We start from the raw sequence: 27,322 nt of genomic DNA, 5'->3' as shown, positions 1-27,322 counted from the left end.
CTTAATTCTACGTGGCATTGATTCAACAAGGTGCTGAAAGCATTCTTTAGAAATGTTGGCCCATATTGATAGGATAGCATCTTGCAGTTGATGGAGATTTGTGGGATGCACATCCAGGGCACGAAGCTCCCGTTCCACCACATCCCAAAGATGCTCTATTGGGTTGAGATCTGGTGACTGTGGGGGCCATTTTAGTACAGTGAACTCATTGTCATGTTCAAGAAACCAATTTGAAATGATTCGAGCTTTGTGACATGGTGCATTATCCTGCTGGAAGTAGCCATCAGAGGATGGGTTCATGGTGGTCATAAAGGGATGGACATGGTCAGAAACAATGCTCAGGTAGGCCGTGGCATTTAAACGATGCCCAATTGGCACTAAGGGGCCTAAAGTGTGCCAAGAAAACATCCCCCACACCATTACACCACCACCACCAGCCTGCACAGTGGTAACAAGGCATGATGGATCCATGTTCTCATTCTGTTGAGATGAGTGGTACCCGGTGGGGTCTTCTGCTGTTGTAGCCCATCCGCCTCAAGGTTGTGCCTGTTGTGGCTTCACAAATGCTTTGCTGCATACCTCGGTTGTAACGAGTGGTTATTTCAGTCAAAGTTGCTCTTCTATCAGCTTGAATCAGTCGGCCCATTCTCCTCTGACCTCTAGCATCAACAAGGCATTTTCGCCCACAGGACTGCCGCATACTGGATGTTTTTCCCTTTTCACACCATTCTTTGTAAACCCTAGAAATGGTTCTGCGTGAAAATCCCAGTAACTGAGCAGATTGTGAAATACTCAGACCGGCCCGTCTGGCACCAACAACCATGCCACACTCAAAATTGCTTAAATCACCTTTCTTTCCCATTCTGACATTCAGTTTGGAGTTCAGGAGATTGTCTTGACCAGGACCACACCCCTAAATGCATTGAAGCAACTGCCATGTGATTGGTTGATTAGATAATTGCATTAATGAGAAATTGAACAGGTGTTCCTAATAATCCTTTAGGTGAGTGTATATACGTGTGTTCCCTAGCCTTCACTTCCCTAGCCTCAAGAGGCGCATTAGCAACTAATGCTAGAGACTAGCGACCTTGTTAGCATGTCTGCCTTCCATGCTGGGACCCTTCAAATCCTGCTCAAAGTACCCTGGGATCTCACAATATTTAGTAAATTACGAATTTTTAAGCATTTACGAATATTTTTTTCTCCCATCTCATATTATGTGTCCTTTACCATGCCCCTTTAGGGGCTTTGTAGATTCCACAGCTGATGTGTGCAGTTTTTCTTTGCTATTTGCTTTAAAAGGGCTTTCTCTTGTTCAGTAATTTTTTTTTTTTTTTTTTGTCATTGTTTTCCTTGGATTTGCTTCTCAGTTCCATGCAATTTTAAGCTTTCCTTCGTCCATTCCATGTTTTATAGGCCACTTCTGTCATGCTAATTCAGACTAGTACAGTTGGTTTTAAATTAATCTGGTTTGTTTTAGTTCAGGACTCCATAGTCCAGGTGTTAGTAATCTGTACTTAATCTGTGTTTCAGAAAGCTATTTTTTAAGACACGATTAACTAATCTAAATTAAGGCCTACTCCTGTCTTAATTTAAATCCTGTCCAGGAAACCACCCCATATCAGTTAAGTATAGCACAATACATGAAATAAAACATTACTCTAGTCCCTAAATCCTACATATGATTCATGATTCATAAATCAGCACTCACTGAGATTCAGTGAATGTTCTTTCGTTCCCGAAATCAACAATTAATGAAAATAACAAATCCTCTGCACCTCTTTCCAATGCAAATGCTCTTTTTTTTTTTCATCTCTTAATCCAGCTTTCAAACAACAAAACAATTTTGCTGAGTTTATGCAGGCTTATTTTTCTTTCTGCTCTGAATATATCCGTCTCCCGCTGCAGACGGATATTCTCTCTCTCTCTCTCTCTCTCTCTCTCTCTCTCTCTCTCTCTCTCTCTCTCTCTCTCTCTCTCTCTCTCTCTCTCTCTTCTCTCTCTCTCTCTCTCTCCCTCTCTCTCTCTCTCTCTCTCTCTCTCTCACACACACACACACACACACATACACGTCTATATTACTAACAGGGGACTATCGCTCTACACTGGCCAAGAGGGGACTAGTGTTTCTGGTCATTTTGAAGGAACAAAAATGACATACAAAATTTTCTTTTAAGCTCTTTTTTCATAATATAACTTCAAATATGCATTTTTTTATTTAAAAAAAAACATGCCAAGTGGGGACCTGAAACTCTGAACGATCTCTATCTATACTAGTGGGGACTTGATAGCCTACAATGGAGCTGTGTGTGTGTGAACAGTGAAGTGAACTGGCAGTGAAGTCTGCCTTCATTATGTAACTCTCTCTCTCTCTCTCTCTCTCTCTCTCTCTCTCTCTCTCTCTATATATATATATATATATATATATATATATAACCTATCAGTTATCAAAAAAATTTAAATACGATTTGTTTTAGGAAAGACCATTTAAATCTACAACGGGGTAAAAAATACAGACGGCCCGACGGCAACAGTTCAAAAGCAGAGGCGAGAATATCCTCTTATCATTCATAATATTATTTTTCTTATTTAACGCTCTCTCTTCATAGATACTTTCTATGCTTGGTTATGCAGTCCCTAACAATTTACTTGTTACTACTTTTCTTAATAATTTATTCTGTACCTCAGTAGCAGTTCCATACCAACAAATAATACAGAATATCATAACACTTTCAATGAAAGCACTATAAAACATCAGAAGCTTTATGTTGTGGACATTACAGCAAAGTTATTGCTTTAAGAAATTCATTCTCTGTTGTGGCCTATTAATTAAAACATAATTTCTACTCTAATAAAATCAATAGACATGTCCTTATTTTTCTGTTTCCTTTGTTTCTAGGATGTTGATGTACAGAGAAAGTCAGTGTTTGAAATATTGCTCAATTTAAATGCAACCAAACATATGTCGGTCGTTACCATCCAACAGTGGACCTTTCTTTAAGATCTAATTCAAAACTTTTGAGTTGACTTGCTGCATCTGGTCATTTTGAAGAAACAAAAATGAAATCATTTTTTTCATAATATAACTTTAAAAAAAAATTTAAAAAAAATAAAAAATAAAAATAAACATGCCAAGATTGAATCTCAACTCTGAACGATCTCTACCTATACAACAGTGGACTCACAATAGCCTGCAATGGAACTGTGTGTGTGTGTGTGAATAGTTAAGTATGTCTTTATTTTGTAACTATAAGTTATATATATTTACATATAGGCCTTCATAGATACTTTCTATGCTTGGTTATGCAGTCCCTAACAATTTACTTGCCATTGTTATGTGCCATTGCACTCACACATACATGTCTATATTACTAACAGACCAATGTCACTCTACACTGGCCAAGTGAGGACTCAATGAACGATGTCTATCTATACAAGAGAGGACTTGAACAGTGTGTGTGTGTGTGTGTGTGTGTGAACAGTGAAGTGAACTGGCAGTGAAGTCTGTCTTCATTATGTATATATAGTATATTATATATTATGCCTTTTATCAGTCATAATATTTGTTTATTTTATTTAAAGGCCTTTGCACACTGAGTCCGAATTTTTCGTATGCGTTTTTTCGTGTTCGTCAGCCTAAAAATTCGTCACGCACAGAAACCTTGCACACTGAGTACGATGCGTATTTTTTTACACATTTGCGGAAAAAAACGCAAACAATAAAAAATGGATTCGTCAAGCAGTGAGGATGATTTTGTTGCCCTGTCTCTTCTTGAAAAGAAAAGAAAGAGGAAATATTGGGTCCATCCAATTCTGACTTTAAGGCGAGAGGAAGGAGAGTATCACCTTCTAATTAAGGAGTTACGAAATTATCCCGAGCGATTTAAAATTTACTTCAGAATGTCAGTGGAACAGTTTGACGATTTGCAAGCGATACTGGAGCCACATATAAAAAAGATGACCACCAATTATCGTGAACCAATCCATCCTGAACAGAGACTGGCAGTATGTCTAAGGTATGGACACACACACACACACACACACACACACACACACGGCCGGCCGGCGGAAGCTCTGGGCAGACAGAACAGCTGTAGCCTACAGGCTTTATTTTTTTAACCAAATAATACATTAGTATTCGAATTGGCTGCTCAATCACACCTTAATCGATCCGAAATTTCGATCAAATTGAAAGGAGTGGTTTATAATCCTTTTCTAATACGATCGAGAGAACATGTAAACACTTGATCGAATTGAAAACCGAAAGTGAAAGGACTGCGCATGTGCGGAACGAGCTGTTCTTCCCAGACCCTTGGCTTGTCTCCCCCTGGCCTCACACACACACACACATTATTGAAAACAGCATACAAAACCACATCATTTCATGTTCTATAATAATATATGTATAATTTTAGGTATCTGAGCACTGGGGACTCATTCACCACCATCGCCAGCAGTTTTAGATTGGGCATAAGCACTGTAGGGAAGATTGTGAGGGAGACCTGTGACCAAATCTGGCTGCAGCTCAAGGACACCTACATGCCAACACCAACAGAGGACATCTGGAAACACACGGCAATGAGGTTCAATGAGAAGTGGAATTTCCCTAATTGTATTGGCGCTCTCGATGGGAAGCATGTCAAGATTGAGGCCCCTGCAAACACAGGTTCCCTTTTTTTTAATTATAAAGGCACTTTTTCCATTGTCCTCCTCGCATTAGTAGATGCTGATTACCGTTTCCTGGCCATCGATGTGGGGAGCTATGGTGGGAACAGCGATGGAGGCATTTTTGCAGATTCTGCACTGGGACGGGCCCTCCAGCGTGGGACCCTGAATGTTCCACCCCCATTGGAGCTCCCATCTGCGCCTGAATTGGGGAAGGTCAACCATGTTATCGTGGCAGACGAGGCCTTTCCCATGAAGCCTTATTTGCTCCGACCCTACGGTGGAAAGCGCCTTGAAGAAGACAAGCGCATCTTCAACCTCCGCCTGTCAAGAGCCCGTCGCATCTCAGAAAATGCGTTCGGCATTTTGACACAAAGATTCAGGGTTTACAAGAGGCCAATGGAGGTGAACCCTGACCTGTCAGACAGCATCATCAAGGCAACCTGTATCTTATGCAACTACCTGCGCCATGAAGTTGTGGGACAAGCCAGCCTGGGTGAAAGCTTTGATGTTGATGATGCTGGCAGTGGCAACGCCTGTCTACAGGAGCTTCAGAGGCCAAGGGGCAACCGCGCATCTGAAGAGGCTCTCCACATTAGAGACACATACACAAAATATTTTGTCTCACCTGCTGGCGAGGTACCATGGCAGTATGACCGTGTGCGTCGTGGACTCAGATTGTAGACACACACAACCAATCACAACGTATAGACCTCAGTCGTGCATTATGTATGCATTTGTGTATGCAGTGTAGTTTGTAAACACAACCAAATATATACAATCAGTTAATATATTACTTAAACTATTATTATTATTATTACATTCAATGCAACACTGATCCACAAATTGTTAAATATACATTATACTCTGTAAAACATGATACTGTATAGTTTATACATTTATATTTTGTACATACAATATGTATTCATTTTTGTATTGTAGTTTTTGTTGTATTAATTTTTGTATTGTAGTATTGTTATACAATATTTATATAATAAACATGTAAATATATATAGAAAAACAACTTAAGACAGTTGAATGAATCATTTCTTGTTTATTCTGCTTTTAAAAGATCTTGCTGCCCAGAAGAACAGAATCAAAATCAAGAAAACATTTAAAATGTGTTTCTGCATATCAAAAATAATAATAATTTAAACAGAAATTTTAGATGAACCTCTTAACCCCCAGTTAAACTAGAATAATGCATCAGTAATAACAATTACTTTAATTGTAATAATTACTTTAACACTTAATGGTTGTGAGAAAATATTTAAGCATGTACAAAAACTAGTTAATTTACAGAGAACGGTAGTTTGGATCCTGGGAAAACTGCTGATAGTAAACCCCTCCAAATGAAACATTGTGAACCAATTCCTGCATTTTAATTTTTAGATAGGATAATTTCTCTGGGGTGAGTTTCCTCATGCTGGGGGCCAAGCTGGAGAGAAAGGTGGACACCTCATCATTTTGCAGGTCCTGCCAGGCCTGACGCTCCTGTCGCTCTGCTTCTCTCTCCTTCTCTCTCCTTTCATCCCTTGCTTCTCTCCATTGACAGTACCTCTCTAAGTTGTCCTCACTCACTGCCTGCATCTTCTTGCTTTTTGCACCGCAGCTACCTGAAGAAGTTGTGCTGCCCTCTCTCTCTGTCTCCATCACTACGCTGTCTCTCTCCTTCTCTGTCTGCATTTGATCATCTTCCCCTATTCCATTCTCATCCTCCTCATCATCATCATCCATCTGGATATTACCATCTGACCTGTTGAAAGTAGGCTATCTGAGTTATGAAATGATAGGCTACTCTGCAAGTTTTCTATGGTGCATTTATGTATCAGGGCATTACCTTCTCCTTGCCAATGAATGTTGTAAGAAGGACATTGAGTCCATATGGACCCACTTCTTTTTCTTGCTGGCTCCCTGTCCACTTCTGCCCTGTCCTTCTTTTTTATAGCGGACATATGTGTCCCGCAGGTTTCGCCACATTTTCTTCACTGCTTCAACTAACATCATGTAAAAAAGGTACATTATTGTTATTATATTATATGTATTGCAGTTATTTAATCATAATATGTAATATCATATATCATGTATTGTAACATAATATATATATATTGTTATATTATTGCAGTAATTTAGGTGACCAGAGCTTTGCATGTATTCTATTAAAGTCCAAGTATGCTAGCAACTGAATGAATAAACCCTGGTTCATTATTCACTAGCTGCTACCAATGAATGACATTAGCAAAAGAGTATAACGTTAGCTAACTTGAACAAAATACTATACACTTTCATACACACTTTGTTTTGAAATTAATGCCTACCATCCTGTTTCCCAAGCTGTTCAGCAATCACCTGCCACAATCTGTCTTTATATTCAGTGTTTTTGTAATCTGCATTTTGTTTATCATACAGTGCTTTGTGCTGCGAGACCAAGTGTATCAACTTGTCAGACGCCATTCTGGATGTTGTCGTTCGCTTGTACGGTGGCTCTGAATAGTCAAAAATCCTCTCAAAACGCTGCCTGTGGATGCGAAAAACGCAGAAAATCGAACCCAATCCGAATATTTTTATTACGGACGAAAGTTTCGGAGGCAGTGTGCAAGCGTGATTGACATAACGTGAGGTCGTATTTATTTTTTAACGTCCGAAAAATTCGGATGCGAATTTCGGACTCGGTGTGCAATGGCCTTAACACTTATTTTCTCTCTTCATAGATACTTTCTATGTTTGGTTATGCAGTCCCTTTAGGGTTTATAGGATTAATCAAACAGAAATAGCTCTTTAAGGTAACGATTTCAGGTCACTATAGTGACCTATATTTAGTATAGCGTAAAGCATACTTTATACAGTGAATAATGATTTTATTCATCAAAATGAACTTCGCGTCCCCAGTTGGATGGTAAAGAACGATACGTGTTTGGCTGCTTTGTACATTTCTTGCCATCACAAACACACTGTAAAGATTTTGGAGGTCAATCTCAAAATGTTATGTCGAAAAACTAAAGTGCAATAAATAATACACGCTTTAGGGTCTGTTTACACGACATCATTTTCAACTGAAAACTGAAAACGTTTTGGCCGTTCATTTCAACGAAAATGCCATTTTGGGGGCCTGACAATGAAAGCTTTTGAAAACGAGTTTTTGTGAGCTCATCTAAAGTGAGGACTAGTTATGCCTTGTAAAGCTTTTATAAAGGAGATTTAAAGGCTGTTAATATTTCTATGTTCTCTATCGTGTTGTGTTTGTTTCCTTTTTCTGTTTAGAATATAAATGAGTCTTTAAATCTCCTTTATAAATTATTTACAAAGCATAACTAGTCCTCACTTTAGATGAGCTCGCAAAATAGTGAACTGACCACTACTAAATGCTTTATAACTGCCTGAATCTACTACATTTACTCACACTTTCTAAGTGATCTTATTAATCACTGTAAACACCTAAATAACTGATTTGTAAATAATGCTATACTTCATTTAGAAATGATAAATTGATTTAATAAAGTATGAAAAAGCAATTATTAAACACATTATAGATATGCTTCTAACTCAATAATACAGCGTTTAAAGGTGTATTTATAAACTGCTTACTAATGTCTGCTTTATGAATTATGATTTATCTGTTTACCAATGCTTAACTAATGATTAATAGGATGCAGTTTTTATAAAGGGTTACCATATATATTATATTATATTTCTCAAAATATAACTTCAAATTTGCATTTTTTTTTAATTAAAAAAAAAGCATGCCAAGAGGGGATCTGCAACTAAATGTTATAATTATAATGTAATTATTATTATATTAAGATATTAATAATGCGACTGATAGTATTGGCTGCCTATTAATTAAAACATAATTTCTACTCTTAAAAAAAATCAATAGACATGTCCTTATTTTTCTGTTTCCTTTGTTTCTAGGATGTTGATGTACAGAGAAAGTCAGTGTTTGAAATATTGCTCAATTTAAATGCAACCAAACATATGTCGTTCGTTACCATCCAACAGTGGACCTTTCTTTAAGATCTAATTCAAAACTTTTGAGTTGACTTGCTGCATCTGGTCATTTTGAAGAAACAAAAATGAAATCATTTTTTTCATAATATAACTTCAAAATTTCAAAATAAAAAAATCAAAATTAAAAAAATTAAACATGCCAAGATTGAATCTCAACTCTGAATGATCTCTACCTATACAACAGTGGACTCACAATAGCCTGCAATGGAACTGTGTGTGTGTGTGTGTGAACAGTTAAGTATGTCTTTATTTTGTAACTATAAGTTATATATATTATATATAGGCCTTCATAGATACTTTCTATGCTTGGTTATGCAGTCCCTAACAATTTACTTGCCATTGTTATGTGCCATTGCACTCACACATACATGTCTATATTACTAACAGACCAATGTCGCTCTACACTGGCCAAGTGAGGACTCAATGAACGATGTCTATCTATACAAGAGAGGACTTGAACAGTGTGTGTGTGTGTGTGTGAACAGTGAAGTGAACTGGCAGTGAAGTCTGTCTTCATTATGTATATATAGTATATTATATAGTATATTATATATTATGCCTTTTATCACTCATTTTGAAAACGATGCCTTTACCATCTGCATGTAAACAACATAAACGTGAATTTGTGAAATTGTTACGTCATTCCAACCCGGTCACACTAAATGCGTCTCTATAGCACACATTGTGTTTATTGTGCAATTTATACGTGCATATGATAGGCATGGGTGGGTTTAGGGTAGGTTTAGTAGTGGTGTGTAATATGTAATATGTATTATATGTTTGGTTAGGATTAGTTTTGTAGGATGTGTGTGTATTACACTCAATAAAGTGCGTATTATATGCAAGTAAAAAAATATATTTTCGCGTAAAAATTGCACGATAAACACAATGCGTGCCATAGAGATGCATTTTCATGAGATCAGGCAGGTCATGCACAAGTATATAACATGGTCACATGCGTACTTATCATCACGTGTTCACATGTTCATGAGTATTTGAGTTTTTTTTTTTTTTTTTGACAAAGTAAGAAAGGTTTGGGGTGTGCTTTTAGATGGGCCTTTAAAATTTGACAAACAAATATCTTCAGTAACTGGATCTAGTTTCTATCAACGCCGTCTTTTGTCTAAAATTAAACACTTCCTAACTGACAAAACACTAGAGATGGCTGTTCATGCTTTTATTACTTCCCATTTAGACTACAGCAACTCATTGTATTGCGGTATTTCCAAGTCACAAATCGCTCGCCTTCAACTGGTCCAAAATGCTGCAGCAAGATTTATTCACAAAAGTAGTAAATATAATCACATGATGATGATGATACATTTTATTTATATTGCGCTTTTCTGCTTTACATATAGCCTCACATTCAAGCTGGGGGCAAGCTGGGGCCAGTTGTACTGTTAGAGGGGCCAGTTTAGACCTTATTGTTGTCATATCATTTTCTGCACTGCACTATAGGCATTAACAGGCAAAATACCATGATTACCAATCATTCAACAATGTATTTGCATTGCCATTATATTTTTTAAATTTGCATTACATATTCAGAATCAGTCACATTAACTGCATTCTACGATTTTTGTGTTTTTTTTGCAAAAAGATCAGCAAATTCATCTAGATTTAAGGCCTTTGCCCTCCTTGACTCAATACTTAGAACACCTAAATTGCTTAATCTGTCATCTGACATTGTGGACCTGAGATAGGTTTTCACCAGCTTTAGTGCATACAATATAATATACAATTAAATTATGCTTATTTTAAATGTATTGTGCAGGCTAGGTATAAAAAATATAGGAAAAACCATGATAATATGAAACGCTTCAAAACAGAGCGCACAAAGCGCGTATGCGCATCGCGGGTGCAGAATGATGTGCTCAAAGCAACATGGAGTCACAGTGTTCAGCGCTGCACAAGTGCGCATTTAAAAGTTCACGGCACAAAGCGAAGAAATTTCGAGCGCACAAATCCTAGTGTAGCCTATATCTGTCCAACAGTTTATTGATCATTTGTTTCTTCACATAGTGAAGTTTTAAATTCCAGTTATTGTGCGTTTGATGCCGATTCATAGTCCTTGTGGTGTGAACAGGCACACGGTAGCGAGTCGTTTTAAAACAGCAACAAACATAAAATACAAATACACAAAATAAAGTCATTTTATGCAAATCCACAGCCTTTTATCTACAGATCAAGCATTATAATGTGTATATATCATATTGGAGAGAGTTTTACCGTGCATATATATAACATAATATAAATTAACATTACAAAAGTTAATGATAGTACATTTCAAATACCTAAAAATTGACAATTAAGTGATTTTGTTCGAGTCAAAAATATTACTTAACATTAATGAACCAACGGTACACATTTTTTACTTTAGCAATCTTATGGGTTGTGGTCTCTCAGACATTGGCAGTAATAAAAATACAATAAAAACATAGTTTCCCTTTGGACTTAAATTACATATCTTTGTGGTATACGGTCGAAATATTGCACATTTCAGTCTAGCTTAGGTTTTTAAAATAAATAACACAGTCTTGGAAATAATATGTAAGCATGTGCAAATAAGCCTGTATAGTAAATCAAGTTCTGTTGGTCTTTGTGTTTAAGTGAGAAATTAATTCATTTAAATTGAAAGATCTCAATGTTTATAAGATCTTTCAATTATGTTTAACAGTTTTGAGCGTATAAAAGAGTGTATAAAAATGGGCTCTGAGTTTTGGCAGTGGTTGTGTCTAAGTGAAATATGTAGTTTGGAAGATGTAGTCACTGAATGCATTAATACAACATTGAATGACACAGACATTTGCAACACTTCTACAGTAATACCGTAGTAAAATATTTTCAGAATCTAAAAAATTAAATACTATCAAAACAATTAGATGTAGCTGAACACATACAGGTATTAATCTTTCAGTTTCATCACCATCTATAAAAAGGGGAAACTTGGGGGAAATGTGTACTGTACTGTAAACAATGACCATGTGACATAAAATGCTGTGAATTCTGAACAACAGAAAACAGCAGAAATATGTTAGAATTCTACCCGTTATTTGTGTGTTTTTTTATTTAACGTGTGTTTTTGGGGGGTAAAACCTTTTCTAGTGTTCTGGAAGAATGAGTTGATCTGAGAATGAAGTTTCAGTGCATTTTGAATGTGAAATGAACTGCTGTCAAGCTGTAAGTTGGTTTGGAGAAGATATCATGGTCTTTTAACCTGATATCATTTAAGACATCATTTAAGACTGTGGTATAAATGATTGAATGATTTAACCATAACTCATTACTATCCTTGATATTCTAAAATAGGTATTTTTCATGTGTATGTAGACTAGGGTGTGTGATATTGAGTTGTTGCACTTCCCCCCCACACGCAATTTACATATCAATGCAGGAAGGCCTTAAAGTCCAGTGTTTTTCTTAGGTGAGAAAACTGGCCAACAACCCCCAGAGTAGTGTTACCAATATCTGTGCAACTTCTCAAATACACTAGAATAAACTAGAGAAAACGCTGGGATTTACCCTGCCAAATTTATTTTGTAAAGTTTTCTTTTGTAAAAATGTATTTAAAAAATAAATAAAACAAGAATTACACTATCTACTGTTCACTGCAGTTAATGTTACATTATCCACGTTTACAATACTGTACAAAAATATGAAACTGAGATTAACACTTGTATAGGTGTTTAGTTAAATATATATTTTTTTGTTTTTGTTTTTTTTAGATTCAGAATTTAAATATTAGGTTTTGAACATCAGTTTTGATTAGAGAATGTAAACATCTGCAAATTGGCCTGTATAGAACATAAATGTCTGTTGGTGTTTGTGTTAAGTTAGAAATATTTTTTTTTTTTTGCCAAAGCAATAATAAATGATCCACAGTTTGGCTCACATAAGCTCCGTTCACACAGAGATTCCGGAAAATACACCTTGCACAATTCTGAAATCAGTATTATATATTATAATATAATATTTAAATATAAAATCTTGTTTACTTGTTTAGCACTATGTTTACAATGAAACTAAATTAATGATTATTCCAAACACAAATAAAATGTAAGTTTCCCAATTCTAAAGTCACTTTTTCAAAACTCTCTTCACACAGTGATCACACCTTCCGTCTATGTGAGCTAAACTGTGGATCACTGCTTTGAAAGATGTCATTGAATGCATTTTGTTCCATTTACATTAATTATTCTTAAACACAAACACCAACAGAACTTTATGTTCTATACAGGCTAATTTGCACGTTTACATACTCTTTTTAAAACTGTTAATAATAATAGTACTGTTAAACTGTTAAAAATTAATTTCAGTAATATCACATTGAAATAGATATTCTGATTCTAAAATATAATAATATCAAAATAATTAGATGTAAGTGTTAGTCTTTCATTTTCATCACCATCTATACAAAAGGGGAAACTTAGGAATATTTTAGTACAGTAATGTTAAAAAGTTAGTTTGTTAGTATACTTTACTTTATTGTCCTTTTTCAGGAAATTTGTCTTGGACTCAAAGCTGCATTAGTACACAACATATACATACACACACAAACCAAAAAGAGTTTAAAACTACATATATGTATAACTACATCTTGCTATTTAACATATTAATAGATACTCTAACGGTTCCTCTTACTCAGTGGGACTCTATACCGTCTCCATGATGGCGGAAGCTGATACATTGGAAATAAAACATGGCTTGAATCACTCACTATTGTCTGTGCATTTTTTTTAAAATCCACGATTCGTAAATTGATTGAAGTGATGAGTACTCTCTTACACCCATAACTTACATTGCAGTTTTCACAAGACATGCAAGCTGTGATTTTAATTGGACCGAAAGATTGCCATATGAAGTTTGCATCCTATAATTTAAAAGACTACCTAAAACGGCATAATGAAATAATTGCATAATTCTCTGATTTACACCGAACAGCCTAAGTCTTCTTAAAAAAATACAATCGTTGCCGGAATTTTGAACAAAGATAATCAATGTTGGCTTTCCAAGTAAATGAACGATCAATGACCACACCTAGATACTTATAGGTATCCACCTGCTCAATATTATCATAGATGATAACTGGGCTGTAATCAAAAAGGATTATGTAACATCAACTGCAGTGAATTATAAACAGTAGATAGTGTCATTCTTGTTTTATGAAAGCATTTTACAAAAGAAAACATTGTGTAATGCTCCTGTTGTTTGTGTTTTTTTGTTTTATGTGTGACAAAGTGTATCACTAAGTGTATGGGTGAAACCTTTTCTAATGTTCTGGAAGAATGAGTTGACCTGAGACATGAAGTTTCAGTGCATTTTGAATGTGAAATGAACTGCTGTCAAGCTGTAAGTTGGTTACTGGTTGTTGGCCAGTTTTCTCACCTAAGAAAAACACTGGCCTTTAAGGCCTTCCTGCATTGATATGTAAATTGCGTGTGGGGGGGAAGTGCAACAACTCAATATCACACACCCTAGTCTACATACACATGAAAAATACCTATTTTAGAATATCAAGGATAGTAATGAGTTATGGTTAAATCATTCAATCATTTATACCACAGTCTTAAATGATGTCTTAAATGATATCAGGTTAAAAGACCATGATATCTTCTCCAAACCAACTTACAGCTTGACAGCAGTTCATTTCACATTCAAAATGCACTGAAACTTCATTCTCAGATCAACTCATTCTTCCAGAACACTAGAAAAGGTTTTACCCCCCAAAAACACACGTTAAATAAAAAAACACACAAATAACGGGTAGAATTCTAACATATTTCTGCTGTTTTCTGTTGTTCAGAATTCACAGCATTTTATGTCACATGGTCATTGTTTACAGTACAGTACACATTACCCCCAAGTTTCCCCTTTTTATAGATGGTGATGAAACTGAAAGATTAATACCTGTATGTGTTCAGCTACATCTAATTGTTTTGATAGTATTTAATTTTTTAGATTCTGAAAATATTTTACTACGGTATTACTGTAGAAGTGTTGCAAATGTCTGTGTCATTCAATGTTGTATTAATGCATTCAGTGACTACATCTTCCAAACTACATATTTCACTTAGACACAACCACTGCCAAAACTCAGAGCCCATTTTTATACACTCTTTTATACGCTCAAAACTGTTAAACATAATTGAAAGATCTTATAAACATTGAGATCTTTCAATTTAAATGAATTAATTTCTCACTTAAACACAAAGACCAACAGAACTTGATTTACTATACAGGCTTATTTGCACATGCTTACATATTATTTCCAAGACTGTGTTATTTATTTTAAAAACCTAAGCTAGACTGAAATGTGCAATATTTCGACCGTATACCACAAAGATATGTAATTTAAGTCCAAAGGGAAACTATGTTTTTATTGTATTTTTATTACTGCCAATGTCTGAGAGACCACAACCCATAAGATTGCTAAAGTAAAAAATGTGTACCGTTGGTTCATTAATGTTAAGTAATATTTTTGACTCGAACAAAATCACTTAATTGTCAATTTTTAGGTATTTGAAATGTACTATCATTAACTTTTGTAATGTTAATTTATATTATGTTATATATATGCACGGTAAAACTCTCTCCAATATGATATATACACATTATAATGCTTGATCTGTAGATAAAAGGCTGTGGATTTGCATAAAATGACTTTATTTTGTGTATTTGTATTTTATGTTTGTTGCTGTTTTAAAACGACTCGCTACCGTGTGCCTGTTCACACCACAAGGACTATGAATCGGCATCAAACGCACAATAACTGGAATTTAAAACTTCACTATGTGAAGAAACAAATGATCAATAAACTGTTGGACAGATATAGGCTACACTAGGATTTGTGCGCTCGAAATTTCTTCGCTTTGTGCCGTGAACTTTTAAATGCGCACTTGTGCAGCGCAGCGCTGAACACTGTGACTCCATGTTGCTTTGAGCACATCATTCTGCACCCGCGATGCGCATACGCGCTTTGTGCGCTCTGTTTTGAAGCGTTTCATATTATCATGTTTTTTCCTATATTTTTTTATACCTAGCCTGCACAATACATTTAAAATAAGCATAATTTAATTGTATATTATATTGTATGCACTAAAGCTGGTGAAAACCTATCTCAGGTCCACAATGTCAGATGACAGATTAAGCAATTTAGGTGTTCTAAGTATTGAGTCAAGGAGGGCAAAGGCCTTAAATCTAGATGAATTTGCTGATCTTTTTGCAAAAAAAACACAAAAATCGTAGAATGCAGTTAATGTGACTGATTCTGAATATGTAATGCAAATTTAAAAAATATAATGGCAATGCAAATACATTGTTGAATGATTGGTAATCATGGTATTTTGCCTGTTAATGCCTATAGTGCAGTGCAGAAAATGATATGACAACAATAAGGTCTAAACTGGCCCCTCTAACAGTACAACTGGCCCCAGCTTGCCCCCAGCTTGAATGTGAGGCTATATGTAAAGCAGAAAAGCGCAATATAAATAAAATGTATCATCATCATCATGTGATTATATTTACTACTTTTGTGAATAAATCTTGCTGCAGCATTTTGGACCAGTTGAAGGCGAGCGATTTGTGACTTGGAAATACCGCAATACAATGAGTTGCTGTAGTCTAAATGGGAAGTAATAAAAGCATGAACAGCCATCTCTAGTGTTTTGTCAGTTAGGAAGTGTTTAATTTTAGACAAAAGACGGAGTTGATAGAAACTAGATCCAGTTACTGAAGATATTTGTTTGTCAAATTTTAAAGGCCCATCTAAAAGCACACCCCAAACCTTTCTTACTTTGTCAAAAAAAAAAAAAAAAACTCAAATACTCATGAACATGTGAACACGTGATGATAAGTACGCATGTGACCATGTTATATACTTGTGCATGACCTGCCTGATCTCATGAAAATGCATCTCTATGGCACGCATTGTGTTTATCGTGCAATTTTTACGCGAAAATATATTTTTTTACATGCATATAATACGCACTTTATTGAGTGTAATACACACACATCCTACAAAACTAATCCTAACCAAACATATAATACATATTACATATTACACACCACTACTAAACCTACCCTAAACCCACCCATGCCTATCATATGCACGTATAAATTGCACAATAAACACAATGTGTGCTATAGAGACGCATTTAGTGTGACCGGGTTGGAATGACGTAACAATTTCACAAATTCACGTTTATGTTGTTTACATGCAGATGGTAAAGGCATCGTTTTCAAAATGAGTGATAAAAGGCATAATATATAATATACTATATAATATACTATATATACATAATGAAGACAGACTTCACTGCCAGTTCACTTCACTGTTCACACACACACGTGTGTGTGTGTGCATATCTATAATGTGCATATCTATAATGTGTTTAATAATTGCATTTTCATACTTTATTAAATCAATTTATCATTTCTAAATGAAGTATAGCATTATTTACAAATCAGTTATTTAGGTGTTTACAGTGATTAATAAGATCACTTAGAAATTGTGAGTAAATGTAGTAGATTCAGGCAGTTATAAAGCATTTAGTAGTGGTCAGTTCACTATTTTGCGAGCTCATCTAAAGTGAGGACTAGTTATGCTTTGTAAATAATTTATAAAGGAGATTTAAAGACTCATTTATATTCTAAACAGAAAAAGGAAACAAACACAACACAGCCTTTAAATCTCCTTTATAAAAGCTTTACAAGGCATAACTAGTCCTCACTTTAGATGAGCTCACAAAAACTCGTTTTCAAAAGCTTTCATTGTCAGGCCCCCAAAATGGCATTTTCGTTGAAATGAACGGCCAAAACGTTTTCAGTTTTCAGTTGAAAATGATGTCGTGTAAACAGACCCTAAAGCGTGTATTATTTATTGCACTTTAGTTTTTCGACATAACATTTTGAGATTGACCTCCAAAATCTTTACAGTGTGTTTGTGATGGCAAGAAATGTACAAAGCAGCCAAACACGTATCGTTCTTTACCATCCAACTGGGGACGCGAAGTTCATTTTGATGAATAAAATCATTATTCACTGTATAAAGTATGCTTTACGCTATACTAAATATAGGTCACTATAGTGACCTGAAATCGTTACCTTAAAGAGCTATTTCTGTTTGATTAATCCTATAAACCCTAAAGGGACTGCATAACCAAACATAGAAAGTATCTATGAAGAGAGAAAATAAGTGTTAAATAAAATAAACAAATATTATGACTGATAAAAGGCATAATATATAATATACTATATATACATAATGAAGACAGACTTCACTGCCAGTTCACTTCACTGTTCACACACACACACACACACACACTGTTCAAGTCCTCTCTTGTATAGATAGACATCGTTCATTGAGTCCTCACTTGGCCAGTGTAGAGTGACATTGGTCTGTTAGTAATATAGACATGTATGTGTGAGTGCAATGGCACATAACAATGGCAAGTAAATTGTTAGGGACTGCATAACCAAGCATAGAAAGTATCTATGAAGGCCTATATATAAATATATATATAACTTATAGTTACAAAATAAAGACATACTTAACTATTCACACACACACACAGTTCCATTGCAGGCTATTGTGAGTCCACTGTTGTATAGGTAGAGATCGTTCAGAGTTGAGATTCAATCTTGGCATGTTTATTTTTTTTAATTTTAATTTTTTTTAAAGTTATATTATGAAAAAAATGATTTCATTTTTGTTTCTTCAAAATGACCAGATGCAGCAAGTCAACTCAAAAGTTTTGAATTAGATCTTAAAGAAAGGTCCACTGTTGGATGGTAACGAACGACATATGTTTGGTTGCATTTAAATTGAGCAATATTTCAAACACTGAATATCTCTGTACATCAACATCCTAGAAACAAAGGAAACAGAAAAATAAGGACATGTCTATTGATTTTTTTTTTTTTTTTTTTTTTTTTTGTAGAAATGATGTTTTAATTAATAGGCAGCCAATACTATCTGTCGCATTATTAATACCTTTATAACATAATAATAATTACATTATAATTATAACATTGAGTTGTAGATCCCCTCTTGGCATGTTTTTTTTATTTTATTTTTTATAAAAAAATGCATATTTGAAGTTATATTCTGAAAAATATTATATAATATATATATGGTAACCCTTTATAATAACTGCATTTAATTAATCATTAGTTAAGCATTAGTAAACAGTTAAATCATAATTCATAAAGCAGACATTAATAAGCCGTTTATAAATACAGCTTTAAATGCTGTATTATTGATTTATAAGGATATCTATAATGTGTTTAATAATTGTATTTGCATACTTTATTAATTATCAATTTATAATTTCTAAATGAAGTATAGCATTATTTACAAAGCAGTTATTTAGGAGTTGTCAGTGATTAATAAGATCACTTAGAAAGTGTGAGTAAATGTAGTAGATTCAGGGAGTTATAAAGCATTTAGTAGTGGTCAGTTCACTATTTTGTGAGCAAAAGTGAGGACTAGTTATGCCTAGTAAAGCATTTATAAAGGAGATTTAAAGACTCAGTTATCTTCTAAACAGAAAAAGGAAACAAACACAACACAACACAATGATAGAGAACATAGAAATATTAACAGCCTTTAAATCTCCTACATAACTAGCATAACTAGTCCTCACTTTAGATGAGCTCACAAAAAATTGTGAACTGACCTCTACTAAATGCTTTATAACTACCTGAACTACAGTAGAAATACATGTTAATAAAGCATTTATTAACACACTAAGTAACTATTACTATATGTCTGAATAATAAGTGTATGATGTATGAATGTACATTGAATTAGTTTAATCATTTACTCACACTTTCTAAGGGATCTTATGAACCACTGACAACTCCTAAATAACTGCTTTGTAAATGATGCTATACTTCATTTAGAAATGATAAATTGATCATTAATAAAGTATGAAAATACAATTATTAAACACATTATAGATATGCTTTTAAAACAGGAATAAAGCATTTATAACTGCATTTATATACTGCTTATTAGTGTATATTAATGCTTTATAAATGAATTAACTCTTTACTAATGCTTAACTAATGATTAATAGCGTGCAGTTATTATAAAGTGTTACTGAAGCAGTTAAACAGCAGCTCTACAGTCTCAGAGCCTCTCAAGGACAGCAGCCATTCAGACAATAGAGAAGTGTGAACGACGTGTGTTAATGGGCCACTGCAGTTCCTGCTCCAGCCTACAGGAGCGCTGCTGAGTATGGACTTAAACACACACACACATGTAAGTCCCCACTTGGTCAAAAATGTACAAAATTAACCAGAGCGTGTTTTGGCTGATTTTAACATGTTTTAAAGCATGACCAACAGGGGACTTGAAAAATGTCCCCACTTGGCTCGACGGTCCCCTGTTAGTGAGTGTGTAACGACACCAAGGTCCCCAGTTAGATAGATAGACGAGTACACACACACACACACACACACACACACACACACACACACACACACACACACACACACACACACACACACACACACACACACACACACACACACACACACACACACACACACACACACACACACACACGTCTATATTACTAACAGGGGACTATCGCTCTACACTGGCCAAGAGGGGACTAGTGTTTCTGGTCATTTTGAAGAAATGTTTCTTTTAAGAAACATTTCTTTCAAAATTTTCTTTTAAGCTCTTTTTTCATAATATAACTTCAAATATGCATTTTTTTATTTAAAAAAAAACATGCCAAGTGGGGACCTGAAACTCTGAACGATCTCTATCTATACTAGTGGGGACTTGATAGCCTGCAATGGAGCTGTGTGTGTGTGAACAGTGAAGTGAACTGGCAGTGAAGTCTGCCTTCATTATGTAACACACTCTCTCTCTCTCTCTCTCTCTCTCTCTCTCTCTCTATATATATATATATATATATATATATAACCCATCAGTTATCAAAAATGTTAAAATACGATTTTTTTTAGGAAAGACCATTTAAATCTACAACGGGGTAAAAAATACAGACGGCCCGACGACAACAGTTCAAAAGCAGAGGCGAGAATATCCTCTTATCATTCATAATATTATTTTTCTTATTTAACGCTCTCTCTTCATAGATACTTTCTATGCTTGGTTATGCAGTCCCTAACAATTTACTTGCCATTGTTATGTGCCATTGCACTCACACATACATGTCTATATTACTAACAGACCAATGTCGCTCTACACTGGCCAAGTGAGGACTCACTGAACGATCTCTATCTATACAAGTGAGGACTTGGCTGCAATGGAGCTGTGTGTGTGTGTGTGTGTGTGTGTGTGTGTGTGTGTGTGTGTGTGTGTGTGTGTGTGTGTGTGTGTGTGTGTGTGTGTGTGAACAGTGAAGTGAACTGGCAGTGAAGTCTGTGTTCATTATGTATATATAGTATATTATATATTATGCCTTTTATCACTCGTTTTGAAAACGATGCCTTTACCATCTGCATGTAAACAACATAAACGTGAATTTGTGAAATTGTTACGTCATTCCAACCCGGTCACACTAAATGCGTCTCTATAGCACACATTGTGTTTATTGTGCAATTTATACGTGCATATGATAGGCATGGGTGGGTTTAGGGTAGGTTTAGTAGTGGTGTGTAATATGTAATATGTATTATATGTTTGGTTAGGATTAGTTTTGTAGGATGTGTGTGTATTACACTCAATAAAGTGCGTATTATATGCATGTAAAAAAATATATTTTCACGTAAAAATTGCACGATAAACACAATGCGTGCCATAGAGATGCATTTTCATGAGATCAGGCAGGTCATGCACAAGTATATAACATGGTCACATGCGTACTTATCATCACGTGTTCACATGTTCATGAGTATTTGAGTTTTTTTGTTTGTTTTTTTTTAAAAGGAAGAAAGGTTTGGGGTGTGCTTTTAGATGGGCCTTTAAAATTTGACAAACAAATATCTTCAGTAATTGGATCTAGTTTCTATCAACTCCGTCTTTTGTCTAAAATTAAACACTTCCTAACTGACAAAACACTAGAGATGGCTGTTCATGCTTTTATTACTTCCCATTTAGACTACAGCAACTCATTGTATTGCGGTATTTCCAAGTCACAAATCGCTCGCAGCAAGATTTATTCACAAAAGTAGTAAATATAATCACATGATGATGATGATACATTTTATTTATATTGCGCTTTTCTGCTTTACATATAGCCTCACATTCAAGCTGGGGGCAAGCTGGGGCCAGTTGTACTGTTAGAGGGGCCAGTTTAGACCTTATTGTTGTCATATCATTTTCTGCACTGCACTATAGGCATTAACAGGCAAAATACCATGATTACCAATCATTCAACAATGTATTTGCATTTCCATTATATTTTTTAGATTTGCATTACATATTCAGAATCAGTCACATTAACTGCATTCTACGATTTTTGTGTTTTTTTGCAAAAAGATCAGCAAATTCATCTAGATTTAAGGCCTTTGCCCTCCTTGACTCACTACTTAGAACACCTAAATTGCTTAATCTGTCATCTGACATTGTGGACCTGAGATAGGTTTTCACCAGCTTTAGTGCATACAATATAATATACAATTAAATTATGCTTATTTTAAATGTATTGTGCAGGCTAGGTATAAAAAATATAGGAAAAACCATGATAATATGAAACGCTTCAAAACAGAGCGCACAAAGCGCGTATGCGCATCGCGGGTGCAGAATGATGTGCTCAAAGCAACATGGAGTCACAGTGTTCAGCGCTGCGCTGCACAAGTGCGCATTTAAAAGTTCACGGCACAAAGCGAAGAAATTTCGAGCGCACAAATCCTAGTGTAGCCTATATCTGTCCAACAGTTTATTGATCATTTGTTTCTTCACATAGTGAAGTTTTAAATTCCAGTTATTGTGCGTTTGATGCCGATTCATAGTCCTTGTGGTGTGAACAGGCACACGGTAGCGAGTCGTTTTAAAACAGCAACAAACATAAAATACAAATACACAAAATAAAGTCATTTTATGCAAATCCACAGCCTTTTATCTACAGATCAAGCATTATAATGTGTATATATCATATTGGAGAGAGTTTTACCGTGCATATATGTAACATAATATAAATTAACATTACAAAAGTTAATGATAGTACATTTCAAATACCTAAAAATTGACAATTAAGTGATTTTGTTCGAGTCAAAAATATTACTTAACATTAATGAACCAACGGTACACATTTTTTACTTTAGCAATCTTATGGGTTGTGGTCTCTCAGACATTGGCAGTAATAAAAATACAATAAAAACATAGTTTCCCTTTGGACTTAAATTACATATCTTTGTGGTATACGGTAGAAATATTGCACATTTCAGTCTAGCTTAGGTTTTTAAAATAAATAACACAGTCTTGGAAATAATATGTAAGCATGTGCAAATAAGCCTGTATAGTAAATCAAGTTCTGTTGGTCTTTGTGTTTAAGTGAGAAATTAATTCATTTAAATTGAAAGATCTCAATGTTTATAAGATCTTTCAATTATGTTTAACAGTTTTGAGCGTATAAAAGAGTGTATAAAAATGGGCTCTGAGTTTTGGCAGTGGTTGTGTCTAAGTGAAATATGTAGTTTGGAAGATGTAGTCACTGAATGCATTAATACAACATTGAATGACACAGACATTTGCAACACTTCTACAGTAATACCGTAGTAAAATATTTTCAGAATCTAAAAAAATAAATACTATCAAAACAATTAGATGTAGCTGAACACATACAGGTATTAATCTTTCAGTTTCATCACCATCTATAAAAAGGGGAAACTTGGGGGAAATGTGTACTGTACTGTAAACAATGACCATGTGACATAAAATGCTGTGAATTCTGAACAACAGAAAACAGCAGAAATATGTTAGAATTCTACCCGTTATTTGTGTTTTTTTTTTTATTTAACGTGTGTTTTTTGGGGGTAAAACCTTTTCTAGTGTTCTGGAAGAATGAGTTGATCTGAGAATGAAGTTTCAGTGCATTTTGAATGTGAAATGAACTGCTGTCAAGCTGTAAGTTGGTTTGGAGAAGATATCATGGTCTTTTAACCTGATATAATTTAAGACATCATTTAAGACTGTGGTATAAATGATTGAATGATTTAACCATAACTCATTACTATCCTTGATATTCTAAAATAGGTATTTTTCATGTGTATGTAGACTAGGGTGTGTGAATTGAGTTGTTGCACTCCCCCCCCCCACACGCAATTTACATATCAATGCAGGAAGGCCTTAAAGGCCAGTGATTTTCTTAGGTGAGAAAACTGGCCAACAACCCCCAGAGTACTGTTACCAATATCTGTGCAACTTCTCAAATACACTAGAATAAACTAGAGAAAACGCTGGGATTTACCCTGCCAAATTAAATTAAATTACAGGTTTTTACAATCGCTAAGACACATTTCTCAATTTTTAGGTACATTTTCAAAACTCTTCACTCAGTTCTCCTAACCAACTTACAGCTTGACAGCAGTTCATTTCACATTCAAAATGCACTGAAACGTCATGTCTCAGATCAACTCATTCTTCCAGAACATTAGAAAAGGTTTCACCCATACACTTAGTGATACACTTTGTCACACATAAAATAAAAAAAAACACAAACAACAGGAGCATTACACAATGTTTTCTTTTGTAAAATGCTTTCATAAAACAAGAATGACACTATCTACTGTTTATAATTCACTGCAGTTGATGTTACATGATCCTTTTTGATTACAGCCCAGTTATCATCTATGATAATATTGAGCAGGTGGATACCTATAAGTATATAGGTGTGGTCATTGATCGTTCATTTACTTGGAAAGCCAACATTGATTATCTTTGTTCAAAATTCCGGCAACGATTGTATTTTTTAAGAAGACTTAGGCTGTTTGGTGTAAATCAGAGAATTATGCAATTATTTCATTATGCCGTTTTAGGTAGTCTTTTAAATTATAGGATGCAAACTTCATATGGCAATCTTTCGGTCCATTTAAAATCACAGCTTGCACGTCTTGTGAAAACTGCAATGTAAGTTATGGGTGTAAGAGAGTACTCACCACTTCAATCAATTTACGAATCGTGGATTTTTAAAAATGCACAGACAATAGTGAGTGATTCAAGCCATGTTTTATTTCCAATGTATCAGCTTCTGCCATCATGGAGACGGTATAGAGTCCCACTGAGTAAGAGTAACCGTTAGAGTATCTATTAATATGTTAAATAGCAAGATGTAGTTATACATATATGTAGTTTTAAACTCTTTTTGGTTTGTGTGTGTATGTATATGTTGTGTACTAATGCAGCTTTGAGTCCAAGACAAATTTCCTGAAAAAGGACAATAAAGTAAAGTATACTAACAAACAGTTTAACAGTACTATTATTATTAACAGTTTTAAAAAGAGTATGTAAACATGTGCAAATTAGCCTGTATAGAACATAAAGTTCTGTTGGTGTTTGTGTTTAAGAATAATTAATGTAAATGGAACAAAATGCATTCAATGACATCTTTCAAAGCAGTGATCCACAGTTTAGCTCACATAGACGGAAGGTGTGATCACTGTGTGAAGAGAGTTTTGAAAAAGTGACTTTAGAATTGGGAAACTTACATTTTATGTGTGTTTGGAATAATCATTAATTTAGTTTCATTGTAAACATAGTGCTAAACAAGTAAACAAGATTTTATATTTAAATATTATATTATAATATATAATACTGATTTCAGAAAATCCCTGGGAGTGTGAATGAACAGAAATCAAACAATCGCGGGACAAATTATCAGTGTATTTTCCGGAATCTCTGTGTGAACGGGGCTTATGTGAGCCAAACTGTGGATCATTTATTATTGCTTTGGCAAAAAAAAAAAATATTTCTCACTTAACACAAACACCAACAGACATTTATGTTCTATACAGGCCAATTTGCAGATGTTTACATTCTCTAATCAAAACTGATGTTCAAAACCTAATATTTAAATTCTGAATCTAAAAAAAACAAAAACAAAAAAATTATATTTAACTAAACACCTATACAAGTGTTAATCTCAGTTTCATATTTTTGTACAGTATTGTAAACGTGGATAATGTAACATTAACTGCAGTGAACAGTAGATAGTGTAATTCTTGTTTTATTTGTTTTTTAAATACATTTTTACAAAAGAAAACTTTACAAAATAAATTTGGCAGGGTAAATCCCAGCGTTTTCTCTAGTTTATTCTAGTGTATTTGAGAAGTTGCACAGATATTGGTAACAGTACTCTGGGGGTTGTTGGCCAGTTTTCTCACCTAAGAAAAACACTGGCCTTTAAGGCCTTCCTGCATTGATATGTAAATTGCGTGTGGGGGGGGGGGGGGGGGGGGGGGGGGGGGGGGAGTGCAACAACTCAATTCACACACCCTAGTCTACATACACATGAAAAATACCCATTTTAGAATATCAAGGATAGTAATGAGTTATGGTTAAATCATTCAATCATTTATACCACAGTCTTAGATGTTACAAAGGGAAAGGAAAACACTTTATTTATTTTTTTTATTTTTTTTATAAGGTTAAGTGCTCACGGAAGAGATTGGTTTTCAGCTGTCTTTTGAATGTTGTCAGGGATTCTGCATTCCGGATGAGGGTGGGGAGAGCGTTCCACCAGTATGGAACTGTGAATGAGAATGTTCTGGAAAGTGATTTTGTGGCTTTCTGTGATGGAACCACGAGACGTCGCTTGTTGACCGATCGTAGGTGTCTGGTAGGGATGTAGACTCGTAGGAGTGAGTGAAAGTAGGAGGGAGCTGAGCCTGTGATAGTTCTGTAAGCAAGCGTCAGTGCCTTGAACTTGATGCGAGCAGCGAGAGGTAGCCAGTGCAGAGAGATGAACAGAGGAGTGACGTGGGCCCTCTTGGGCTCGTTGAAGACAAGACGAGCTGCAGCATTCTGGATCATCTGTAGGGGTTTGGTTGCACATGCTGGAAGTCCAGGCAGAAGAGCATTGCAGTAGTCAAGCCTAGAGATGACCAGGGCCTGGACGATGAGTTGTGTTGCATGCTCAGTTAGGAAAGGCCTGATTTTCCTGATGTTGTGCAGTGCAAACCTGCATGATCGAGCTGTCTTTGAAATGTGATCTGTGAAGGTCAGCTGGTCATCAAACGTTACTCCAAGATTTCTGACCGATCTTGATGGGGTGATTAATGATGACTCTAGCTGGATGGTGAAGTCATGCTGTAGAGACGGATTGGCAGGGAGGACGAGAAGCTCAGTCTTTGCCAGGTTGAGCTGCAGGTGATGTTCCTTCATCCATGTGGAGATGTCCGCCAGACAGCTTGAGACCCGTGCAGCTACTGTGGGATCATCTGGTTGAAAGGAGAGGAAGAGCTGCGTGTCATCAGCATAGCAGTGGTAGGAAAAACCGTGTGCCCGTATGATGTGTCCCAGTGATGTGGTGTAGATGGAGAAGAGGAGGGGACCAAGAACTGAACCCTGGGGAACCCCTGTGGTCAGCTGATGTGCTCTGGATACCTCACCTCTCCATGCGACCTTGAAGGACCTACCTGTGAGATAGGACTCAAACCAGTGGAGTGAAGTTCCTGTGATGCCCAGTGATGAGAGGGTGGACATAAGGATCTGATGATTCACCGTGTCGAAGGC

The 27,322-nt window shown here is 35.4% G+C and overlaps 1 long non-coding RNA gene across 1 annotated transcript in view; it reads right to left on the bottom strand.

Moving 5' to 3' along the window:
* The window catches only part of LOC309508567, a 73,757-nt gene that overhangs the window by 8,601 nt on the left and 37,834 nt on the right, over positions 1-27,322 (bottom strand). The gene's annotated exons all lie outside the window — the stretch shown is intronic.

Source organism: Leuciscus leuciscus, assembly GCF_965113295.1.
Source record: "Leuciscus leuciscus genome assembly, chromosome: 10".
NCBI classification, from domain to species: Eukaryota; Metazoa; Chordata; class Actinopteri; order Cypriniformes; family Leuciscidae; genus Leuciscus; species Leuciscus leuciscus.
This window is presented reverse-complemented; position numbering and strand designations above follow the sequence as displayed.